We start from the raw sequence: 11,696 nt of genomic DNA, 5'->3' as shown, positions 1-11,696 counted from the left end.
CTCGGTAACTCATTCCTACAGCCCTGAAACTTAGCAGAAAGTGTTTCTTTATATTTTTCAAACAGCCCACTAAAGCAGATGGTCCGGTCATTTATCTCTGCTGTTTGTGGGAGCTTGCTGTGCGCAAATTGGCTGCCGTGTTTCCTACATTACAACAGTGACTACACTTCAAAAGTACTTCATTGTCGTGAAAGGCGTTAAATAAATTGCAAGGCTTTCTTTTCTTAACTACACCAGCTATATCAACATTGTGGCTGGGTACTCTTTGATGAGTGGCTTACCTATCTCCTAAAAGGCTTTCCGCCATATACAAGGCTGAAGTGGCAAGTGTGAGGGAATACTTACCGCATGCCTAAATCGGTGTAGTCACAGCAACGTTCAAGAGGTATGACACTTAACCGGCGCTGAGGTTGAGAAAGGCGCTATGTAAACGCACGTCTTTCTTTCTATCATCCAGGACAGACCAGTTTGCTTTATCAGTGTACTAACCACACTATCCACTCCCACCCCCACTAACGCACTGGGACTATAGTATGTATGACCCACAGGATGTACTGCCGCAATTCACTGAGGTTATTTTGACCACCTCGCAAATCCGTGAGCTCCACCACTGAGAGGAATAAGGGCCGCAATAGCAGTGGAACACCATCACCTCCAAGTCACACACCATCCTGACTTTGGCCACATCAGTCTGACTTGGAAATATATTGACGTTCCTTCATCACAGCTGGGTCAAAATCCTAGCGCCGTCTACCTAACAACATAGTGGGAGCACCTTCTGGACACGGATTGTAGTGGTTCAAGAAGGCGGCCCGTCACATCTGCTCAGAGCAACTAGGGGATGGGCAATAAACGCCGGACTTGCCAGTGACGCCCACATCCCAAGAATAACAATTTAAAAAAACTTCCCATGGTTTAAGTTCAGGCGTGGAACGATAAAGAACCCTTTGGATTGTATAGTCAACATTAATAAGGGAAGTTGAACTATGCTTGGGGTGAGATTTCAGTGCATCTGGAGGAAGTATGTACTGTATCCATAATTTCAAACTCTCAGATTCCAACCACGTGTGCAGCTTTCAAAACAAACGCTTTTAAACCATTAGTCAATCAGAACCAAACTGCGATCCAAAAATGACCTCACCTTTAATTCTTGCAAAATAGCAGAGCTCTGTACACATATATATATTTATAACACTCGGCATATTATTGCGTTCTTAAAACAAACACACTCTGGACTAAAACATTTTAAGTGTCCGAAGCACATCCCTTTTCCATTCTTAGGAATAATTTTTAAACGTTCATTTAGTTGCTGGCATTGGAATTGTTTTGCAAACGGTGATGATGATTGAGTTTAAATTAGCCAATCAAACTATCTTTTGTATTTTAAATTACATGTTTGTGTCTTTTTATAATATATATATATTCTTAAAAGGTGCACTGTCCTATCAATGGATCGGTTGGGAGAGAGGAGGGGACTAGGGATCGATGGAGGCAGGGCGAGGACGGGAAAACTTTTTGAAAAGTTTTGGGCAAGTTTTGGCGCATGCGCAGTGCCCGGCTGAAACTGACAAGCGCAGGGGTGGCGGCGGCGGGATTGAGTCAGTTTCACGGGAACCGACACGGGCAGTCGGGGAGGGTTAGACACGCGGGGGAGGAAGGCTGATCCTCACAGCCCCGCCCAGAGCCACTGTGTGCGAATTATCCAGAGGCTGCCAGTGCTCGCCCTAGGGCACAGTCCCGGTAAGTTGCAGCTCCTGCCGCCCGCCTCATTCTCGCTGGACACACTGTTCAGGGGTCGGGGATTTGAGATGTGTTGCTGACGTGTTGGAACTTGCGTTGCGTTCACATCGAAAGAAATAAGCCTCCGGAGTGTGGGGTGTGTATTCCGGCGCAGGGGGCGAGGTGGGTCACGGTGCCGACACAGAGCGAGGGGTCGGTGCAGGTACATCGAGAACTTGATGGGGCAGAGTACAGGGAGGGGGAACGGGAATAGGGTACAGAGAGGGGGCGATGGGGCAGAGTTCAGGGAGGGGGCAGGGTACAGAGAGGGGGCGATGGAGTCAGGATACAGGGAGGGGGTAAGGGGAGCAGGGTACAGAGAGGGGGCGATGGGGGCAGGGTACAGAGAGGGGGCGATGGGGACAGGGTACAAAGAGGGGGCGATGGGGACAGGGTATAGAGAGGGGGCGATGGGGACAGGGTACAGGGAGGGGGTGATGGAGAGCAGGGTACAGGGAAGGGGAGAGGGGACAGGGTACAGAGAGGGGGCGATGGGGGCAAGGTACAGGGGGAGGGGGGCAGGGTACGGGGGGAGGGGGCAGGGTACAGAGAGGGGGCGATGGGTACAGGGAGGGGGTGATGGGGGCATCGAACAGAGAGGGGGCGATGGGGCAGGGTACAGAAAGGGGGAAGAGAGGGCAGGATACAGGGAGAGGGCAATGGGGCATGGTATGGGGGGACGATGGGAGCAGTGCACATAGAGGGGGCAAGGGGAGCGGGGTACAGAGAGGGGCGAAGGGGGCAGAGCACAGAGTGTGGGTGTGGGGACAGGGCATGGAATGGGGTGATGGGGCAGGGGGGAGGGGCATTGGGAGCAGGTCACGGAGAAGGTAGGTTGGAGGCAGGACACAGAGTGTGGGCAATTGGGACAGGGCATGGAGGATGGGGGTACTGCTATTTGGTTTAGTGATTTAAGGCAATGCTGTATTGACTGAAAGGGTTTGGCAAACCGTGGAAAGCGATATCACGATGCAACTACTGCCTGCGTTATGGTTAATATCAGAGTGATGACACCAACACACGCCTTCCACTTCGTACCCGGGCTCCGCTGTTAATTGGCCTCGGTAATTGAATGGTTGACAAAGTCATACTGATGCAGTGTTGACACATACATGTGATGTTTGTCTTTTTCTGTCACTGTTATCCTGAAAAGCCACCGTTAACTGTATAGTGAAAAGAAGCTCTTTTCTCTGGAAAAGGGAAGGCTGAGCGGTCATCTAATAGAGGCCTTTAAAATGATGAAGGGGTTCGATAGGGTAAACATAGTGAAAATGTTTCCACTTGTGGGGGAATCCAAAAGCAGCGGCCACAAATACAATAAACGCAATCGGGAATTCAGGAGAATCTTTACCGAGAGAGTGGTGAGAATGTGGAACTCGCTGCCACAGGGAGTGGTTGAGGGAACAGCATAGGTGTATTTAAGGAGAAGCTGGGTAAGTACTTGAGGCCGAAAGGATGAGAAAGATATGCTGATAGAGTGAGGTGAAGAGTCGGGAGGAGGATTGTGTGGAGTATAAACAGGCAAGGACCGGTTGGGCCGAATGGCCTGTATCTATGATGTCCATCCTATGTAAGGGAAAGCTAAAGTCTCTGTGTGTCAGACCAGAGCTCTCTGCCCTGTGATCTGTCGCTCACCCGAGTGTAGTTACAGTTATCACTTACGACCCCTTTAAACCGGCAGCTTTAGTTACCATTCACGCAGAGACAGCCGAGTCTGAACATCAGTTGAAACTGGCTACGGTTATCGCAGTAAGGTGGGTGTGTGTGAAATGTTCATGCTATTGGTGTGACGAATTGAAAACACCCAGCAGATTTTGACCTTCCAAACTTGTAGTGTCTGGAGAGAGCATTTTTAACACTGGGTGAAGTATCGACTGTTCCAGTTTTAGTGGTGACAGACTTACATCCGTTTACATTACGGAACTGGTTCCAGTGCAATTAAGTCGGGATCACTTGGTGCTGTATGTGCTGGGTTTAGTACTGCAGGACGGGAGGATAAAGAACTTGCATTTCTATAGCGCCTTTCACAACCTCGGGACGTCCCAAAGTGCTTTACCGCCAATGAAGTACTTTTGAAGTGTTGTCACTGTTGTAATGTACGAAACATGGCAGCCAATTTGTGCTTCCACAATTAGCCAATGGGGGATAAATATTGACGAGGCTACTGGGGAGAACCCTCCTCTTCAAATAGTGCCACGGAATCTTTCACATCCACCTGAGAGGGCAGACCGGGCCTCGGTTTAAGGCTGCGCCTATTTGTACTAACTGAAAGGCAGCCGTTTCTCTGATTGGCTCTCCATTTTCACATGACCTATTGCTGATTGGTCCCCTTGGAGGATAAGCCACACCCTGAAGTTCCTCTGGAATGTGTAACTGGAACGGCCCAGCCCAAGTTCGGAGTGAATTTCCAATTTGTAATTCGATCCATTTAGATTTCAGAAGCCACAGAGGATAGATCTCCCCAAAAGCCACCAAGTTCCAGCCGAAGTCAATTACCCAGCGCAAGTGCATCCCTCCCCCAGCTGAAGTCCCTTACCCCAACACATGTGCTGCCTCCCCCAGCCAAAGTCCCTTACCCAGCACGTGTGCTGCCTGCACTAGCTGAAGTCCCTTAACACACACCCCCCCGCCATTAATGGGGCATTATGTGTGGATTGTTAACTGGTTTATTGGGTATGAAGTGATTCGTGGCAGTGTCGTGACGTCTGGATTTCATCCACTCAAACGATGTCCCTTGTAACACACGCACCGAGCTTGCACGCACCAAGGGGTTGGAAGAATGTGATACATTTTCTGAGTTCCCTCTCTCCACTCCGATTCCCGCAACCTCCCCAAGCTCTTTCTCTGCACCACCCCCGCCCCTCTCCCCAGGCTCTCTCTGTCTCTCCTGCCCCCGCCCCCAACCCTGCCAAGCACGGTCTCACTCTCTCCCCCTTCCAAGCTCGTTCTCTCTATCCCTCTCCCCCACGCTCTCTCTCTCTCTTTCGCTCCCCACGCTCACTCTCCCTCTCTCTCTCCCCTCACGCTCACTCTCCCTCTCTCTCTCCCCCCATGCTCGCTCTCCCTCTCTCTCTCCCCCATGCTCACTCTCCCTCTCTCCCCCCCCCACACTCTCTCTCTCTCTCCCCCCCCCCCACGCCCTCTCTCTCTTTCGCTCCCCACGCTCGCTCACCCTCTCTCTCCCCCCCATGCTCGCTCTCCCTCTCTCCCCCCCCCACACTCTCTCTCTCCCCACGCTCGCTCTCTCTCTTTCCCCTCACGCTCGTCCTCTCTCTCTATTCCCCCACGCTCGCTCTCTCTCCCTCTCTTTCCCCTCACGCTCGCTCTCTCTCTCCCCCCACGCTCGCTCTCTCTCTCTCTCTCTCTCTCTTTCCCCCCATGCTCGCATCCCTCCACGCTCACTCTCTCTCTCTCTCTCTCCCCCCAAGCTCTCTCTCCCCCCCAAGCTCGCTCTCTCTCTCTCCCCCCAAGCTCGCTCTCCCTCTCTCCCCCCAAGCTCGCTCTCCCTCTCTCCCCCCAAGCTCGCTCTCTCTCTCTCCCCCCAAGCTCGCTCTCTCTCCCCCCCAAGCTCGCTCGCTCTCTCTCCCCCCAAGCTCGCTCTCTCTCTCTCCCCCCAAGCTCGCTCTCTCTCCCCCCAAGCTCGCTCTCTCTCTCTCCCCCCAAGCTCGCTCTCTCTCTCTCCCCCAAGCTCGCTCTCTCTCCCCCCCAAGCTCGCTCTCTCTCTCTCCCCCCCAAGCTCGCTCGCTCTCTCTCCCCCCAAGCTCGCTCTCTCTCCCCCCAAGCTCGCTCTCTCTCCCCCAAGCTCGCTCTCTCTCTCTCCCCCCAAGCTCGCTCTCTCTCCCCCCAAGCTCGCTCTCTCTCTCCCCCCAAGCTCGCTCTCTCTCTCTCCCCCCAAGCTCGCTCTCTCTCTCTCCCCCCAAGCTCGCTCTCTCTCTCTTCCCCAAAGCTCGCTCTCTCTCCCCCAAGCTCGCTCTCTCTCCCCCAAGCTCGCTCTCTCTCTCCCCCCAAGCTCTCTCTCTCTCCCCCCAAGCTCGCTCTCTCTCTCCCCCCAAGCTCGCACTCTCTCCCCCAAGCTCGCTCTCTCTCCCCCCAAGCTCGCTCTCTCTCCCCCAAGCTCGCTCTCTCTCCCCCCAAGCTCGCTCTCCCCCCACGCTCGCTCTCTCTCTCTTCCCCCCCCCACACGCTCGCGTTCTCTCTCTCTCTCCCCCCCCACGCTTGCGCTCTCTCTCTCTCCCCCCAAGCCCGCTCTCTCTCTCTCCCCCCAAGCCCGCTCTCTCTCTCTCCCCCCAAGCCCGCTCTCTCTCTCTCCCCCCAAGCTCGCTCTCTCTCTCTACCCCCAAGCTCGCTCTCTCTCTCTCCCCCCACGCTCGCTCTCTCTCTCTCTCTCTCTCTTTCCCCCCATGCTCGCATCCCTCCACGCTCGCTCTCTCTCTCTCTCTCTCCCCCCAAGCTCTCTCTCCCCCCCCCAAGCTCGCTCTCTCTCCCCCCCAAGCTCGCTCTCTCTCTCTCCCCCCAAGCTCGCTCTCTCTCTCTCCCCCCAAGCTCGCTCGCTCTCTCCCCCCAAGCTCGCTCTCTCCCCCCAAGCTCGATCTCTCTCACCCAAGCTCGCTCTCTCTCCCCCAAGCTCGCTCTCTCCCCCCAAGCTCGCTCTCTCTCCCCCAAGCTCGCTCTCTCCCCCCAAGCTCGCTCTCTCTCCCCCAAGCACGCTCTCTCTCCACCAAGCTCGCTCTCTCTCCCCCAAGCTCGCTCTCTCCCCCCAAGCTCGCTCTCTCCCCCCAAGCTGGCTCTCTCTCCCCCAAGCTCGCTCTCTCTCCCCCAAGCTCGTACTCTCTCCCTCAAGCTTGCTCTCTCTCCCCCAAGCTCGCTCTCTCTCCCCCCAAGCTCGCTCTCTCTCCCCCAAGCTCGCTCTCTCTCCCCCCAAGCTCGCTCTCTCTCCCCCCAAGCTCGCTCTCTCTCCCCCCAAGCTCGCTCTCTCTCCCCCCAAGCTCGCTCTCTCTCCCCCAAGCTCGCTCTCTCTCCCCCCAAGCTCGCTCGCTCTCCTCCCAAGCTTGCTCGCTCTCTCTGCCCCCCCAAGCTCGCTCGCTCTCCCCCCAAGCTTGCTCGCTCTCTCTGCCCCCCCAAGCTCGCTCGCTCTCCCCCCAAGCTTGCTCGCTCTCTCTGCCCCCCCAAGCTCGCTCGCTCTCCCCCCAAGCTCGCTCGCTCTCCCCCCAAGCTCGCTCTCTCTCCCCCCAAGCTCGCTCTCTCTCCCCCCAAGCTCGCTCGCTCTCTCTGCCCCCCCAAGCTCGCTCTCTCTCCCCCCAAGCTCGCTCTCCCTCACGCTCGCTCTCTCTCTCTCTCTCTATCCCCCCACGTCGCTCGCTATCTCTCTCTTCCCCCCCCCACGCTCGCACTCTCTCTCCCCCCCCCCACGCTCGCGCTATCTCTCCCCCCCCCCACGCTCGCGCTCTCTCTCCCCCCCCCCACGCTCGCGCTCTCTCTCCTCCCCCCACGCTCGCGCTGTCTCTCCCCCCCCCCACGCTCGCGCTATCTCTCCCCCCCCCCACGCTCGCGCTCTCTCTCCCCCCCCCACGCTCGCGCTCTCTCTCCTCCCCCCACGCTCGCGCTGTCTCTCCCCCCCCCACGCTCACGCTCTCTCTCCCCCCCCCCACGCTCGCGCTCTCTCTCCCCCCCCCACGCTCACGCTCTCTCTCCCCCCCCCCACGCTCGCGCTCTCTCTCCCCCCCCCCACGCTCGCGCTCTCTCTCTCCCCCCCCCCACGCTCACGCTCTCTCTCCCCCCCCCACGCTCGCGCTCTCTCTCCCCCCCCCCACGCTCGCGCTCTCTCTCTCCCCCCCCCCACGCTCACGCTCTCTCTCCCCCCCCCCACGCTCGCGCTCTCTCTCTCCCCCCCCCCCACGCTCGCGCTGTCTCTCCCCCCCCCCACGCTCACGCTCTCTCTCCCCCCCCCCACGCTCACGCTCTCTCTCCCCCCCCCACGCTCGCGCTCTCTCTCCCCCCCCCCACGCTCGCGCTCTCTCTCTCCCCGCCCCCCACGCTCGCGCTCTCTCTCTCACCGCCATGCTCGCAATCTTTCTCCCCCCCCATGCTCGCGCTCTCTCTCTCCCCCCCCCCCACGCTTGCGCACTCTCTCTCCCCGCCATGCTCGCAATCTCTCTCCCCCCCCCATGCTCGCGCTCTCTCTCTCCCCCCCCACCACGCTTGCGCTCTCTCTCCCTCCCCCACGCTCTCTCTCCCCCCACGCTCGCGCTCTCTCTCTTCCCCCCCCCACGCTCGCGCTCTCTCTCTCCCCGCCATGCTCGCAATCTCTCTCCCCCCCCCCCATGCTCGCGCTCTCTCTCTCCCCCCCCACCACGCTTGCGCTCTCTCTCCCCCCCCCACGCTCTCTCTACCCCCATGCTCGCGCTCTCTCTCTCCCCCCCCCACGCTCGCGCGCTCTCCCTCTCTCTCACCCCACGCTCGCTCTCCCTCTCTCTCACCCCACGCTCGCTCTCCCTCTCTCTCCCCCCACGTTCGCACTCACTCTCTCTCCCCCCAAGCTCGCTCGCTCTCTTCCCCCCAAGCTCACTCTCTGTGCCCCCCCAAGCTCGCTCGCTCGCTCTCTCTGCCGCCCCAAGCTCGCTCTCTCTCTCTGCCCCCCCAAGCTCGCTCTCTCACTTCCCCGCACGCTCGCTCACTCTCTCTCTCCCCCCACGCTCGCTCACTCTCTCTCTCCCCCCACGCTCGCTCGCTCTCTCTCTCTCTCCCCCCACGCTCGCTCGCTCTCTCTCTCTCTCCCCCCACGCTCGCTCGCTCTCTCTCTCTCTCCCCCCACGTTCGCTCGCTCTCTCTCTCTCTCCGCCCACGCTCGCTCGCTCTCTCTCTCTCTCCCCCCACGCTCGCTCGCTCTCTCTCTCCTTCCCCCCACGCTCGCTCGCTCTCTCTCACTCTCCCCACACGCTCGCTCGCTCTCTCTCTCTCCCCCCAAGCTCGCTATCTCTCTCTCTCCCCCAAGCTCGCTATCTCTCTCTCTCCCCCCAAGCTCGCTATCTCTCTCTCTCCCCCCAAGCTCGCTCTCTCTCTCTCCCCCCAAGCTCGCTATCTCTCTCTCTCCCCCCAAGCTCGCTCTCTCTCTCTCCCCCCAAGCTCGCTATCTCTCTCTCTCCCCCCAAGCTCGCTATCTCTCTCTCTCCCCCCAAGCTCGCTATCTCTCTCTCTCCCCCCCAAGCTCGCTATCTCTCTCTCTCCCCCCAAGCTCGCTCTCTCTCTCTCCCCCCAAGCTCGCTATCTCTCTCGCTCCCCCCAAGCTCGCTCTCTCGCTCCCCCCAAGCTCGCTCTCTCTCTCTCCCCCCAAGCTCGCTCTCTCTCTCTCCCCCCAAGCACGTTCTCTCTCCCCCAAGCTCGCTCTCTCTCCCCCAAGCTCGCTCTCTCTCCCCCCAAGCTCGCTCGCTCTCCCCCCAAGCTCGCTCGCTCTCTCTGCCCCCCAAGCTCGCTCGCTCTCTCTGCCCCCCCAAGCTCGCTCGCTCTCTCTGCCCCCCCAAGCTCGCTCGCTCTCTCTGCCCCCCCAAGCTCGCTCTCTCTCCCCCCAAGCTCGCTCTCCCCCCACGCTCGCTCTCTCTCTCTCTCTATCCCTCCACGTTGCTCGCTCTCTCTCTCTTCCCCCCCTACACGCTCGTGTTCTCTCTCTCTCTCCCCCCCCATGCTTGCGCTCTCTCTCTCCCCCCCCCTCGCTCGCGCTCTCTCTCTCCACCCCCACGCTCGCGCTCTCTCTCTCCACCCCCACGCTCGCGCTCTCTCTCTCCACCCCCACGCTCGCGCTCTCTCCCCCCTCCCCACGCTCGCGTTCTCTCTCTCCCCCCCCCCCCCACGCTCGCGCGCTCTCTCTCCCCCCCCCCACGCTCGCGCGCTCTCCCTCTCTCTCACCCCACGCTCGCTCTCCCTCTCTCTCACCCCACGCTCGCTCTCCCTCTCTCTCTCCCCACGTTCGCACTCACTCTCTCTCCCCCCAAGCTCGCTCGCTCTCTTCCCCCCAAGCTCACGCTCTCTGCCCCCCCAAGCTCGCTCGCTCGCTCTCTCTGCCGCCCCAAGCTCGCTCTCTCTCTCTGCCCCCCCAAGCTCGCTCTCTCACTTCCCCGCACGCTCGCTCTCTCTCTCTCTCCCCCCACGCTCGCTCGCTCTCTCTCTCTCTCCCCCCACGCTCGCTCGCTCTCTCTCTCTCTCCCCCCACGCTCGCTCGCTCTCTCTCTCTCTCCCCCACGCTCGCTCGCTCTCTCTCTCTCTCCCCCCACGCTCGCTCGCTCTCTCTCTCTCTCCGCCCACGCTCGCTCGCTCTCTCTCTCTCTCCCCCCACGCTCGCTCGCTCTCTCTCTCCCTCCCCCCACGCTCGCTCGCTCTCACTCTCCCCACACGCTCGCTCGCTATCTCTCTCTCTCCCCCCAAGCTCGCTATCTCTCTCTCTCCCCCCAAGCTCGCTATCTCTAGCTCTCCCCCCAAGCTCGCTCTCTCTCTCCCCCCCCCAAGCTCGCTCTCTCTCTCCCCCCCCAAGCTCGCTCTCTCTCTCTCCCCCCAAGCTCGCTCTCTCTCCCCCAAGCTCGCTCTCTCTCCCCCAAGCTCGCTCTCTCTCCCCCCAAGCTCGCTCTCTCTCCCCCCAAGCTCGCTCTCTCTCCCCCCAAGCTCGCTCTCTCTCCCCCCAAGCTCGCTCTCTCTCCCCCCAAGCTCGCTCTCTCTCCCCCCAAGCTCGCTCACTCTCCCCCCAAGCTCGCTCGCTCTCTCTGCCCCCCCAAGCTCGCTCGCTCTCTCTGCCCCCCCAAGCTCGCTCGCTCTCTCTGCCCCCCAAGCTCACTCTCTCTCCCCCCAAGCTCGCTCTCCCCCCACGCTCGCTCTCTCTCTCTCTCTATCCCTCCACGTTGCTCGCTCTCTCTCTCTTCCCCCCCTACACGCTCGTGTTCTCTCTCTCTCTCCCCCCCCATGCTTGCGCTCTCTCTCTCCCCCCGCCTCGCTCGCGCTCTCTCTCTCCACCCCCACGCTCGCGCTCTCTCTCTCCACCCCCACGCTCGCGCTCTCTCTCCACCCCCACGCTCGCGCTCTCTCCCCCCTCCCCACGCTCGCGCTCTCTCTCCCCCCCCACGCTCGCGCTCTCTCCCCCCTCCCCACGCTCGCGTTCTCTCTCTCCCCCCACCCACGCTCGCGCTCTCTCTCTCCCCCCCCCCCACGCTCGCGCTCTCTCTCCCCCCCACCACGCTCGCGCTCTCTCTCTCCCCCCTCCCCACGCTCGCGCTCTCTCTCTCCCCCCTCCCCACGCTCGCGCTCTCTCTCTCCCCCCTCCCCACGCTCGCGCTCTCTCTCTCCCCCCTCCCCACGCTCGCGCTCTCTCTCTCCCCCCTCCCCACGCTCGCGCTCTCTCTCTCCCCCTCCCCACGCTCGCGCTCTCTCTCTCCCCCCTCCCCACGCTCGCGCTCTCTCTCTCCCCCCCCCCACGCTCGCGCTCTCTCTCTCCCCCCCCCACGCTCGCGCTCTCTCTCTCCCCCCCCCCACGCTCGCGCTCTCTCTCCCCCCCACCACGCTCGCGCTCTCTCTCTCCCCCCTCCCCACGCTCGCGCTCCTCTCTCTCCCCCCCCACCACGCTCGCGCTCTCTCTCTCCCCCCCCCACGCTCGCGCTCTCTCTCTCCCCCCACCACGCTCATGCTCTCTCTCTTCCCCTCCCCATGCTCGCGCTCTCTCTCCCCCCCCACACGCTCGCGCTCTCTCTCTCCCCCCACGCTCGCTCTCCCTCTCTCTCACCCCACGCTCGCTCTCCCTCTCTCTCCCCCCACGTTCGCTCTCCCTCTCTCTCCCCCCACGTTCGCTCTCACTCTCTCTCCCCCCAAGTTCGCTCGCTCTCTTCCCCCCAAGCTCACGCTCTCTGCCCCCCCAAGCTCGCTCGCTCGCTCTCTCTGCCCCC

The 11,696-nt window shown here is 60.7% G+C and overlaps 1 protein-coding gene across 1 annotated transcript in view; it reads left to right on the top strand.

The window, feature by feature from the left end:
• Positions 1-1,658: 1,658 nt before the first annotated feature.
• The window catches only part of LOC139263178 (pleckstrin homology domain-containing family G member 3-like), a 221,497-nt gene continuing 211,459 nt past the window's right edge, over positions 1,659-11,696 (top strand). The window contains exon 1 of the mRNA XM_070878852.1: positions 1,659-1,740. The gene's annotated coding sequence lies outside the window, so the exon portion shown is untranslated. The remainder of the gene's footprint in view (positions 1,741-11,696) is intronic.

Source organism: Pristiophorus japonicus, chromosome 4 (genome assembly GCF_044704955.1).
Source record: "Pristiophorus japonicus isolate sPriJap1 chromosome 4, sPriJap1.hap1, whole genome shotgun sequence".
Taxonomy (NCBI): domain Eukaryota; kingdom Metazoa; phylum Chordata; class Chondrichthyes; family Pristiophoridae; genus Pristiophorus; species Pristiophorus japonicus.
The sequence above is the reverse complement of the archived record's forward strand: the minus strand, read 5'-3'. Positions and strand labels throughout refer to the sequence as shown.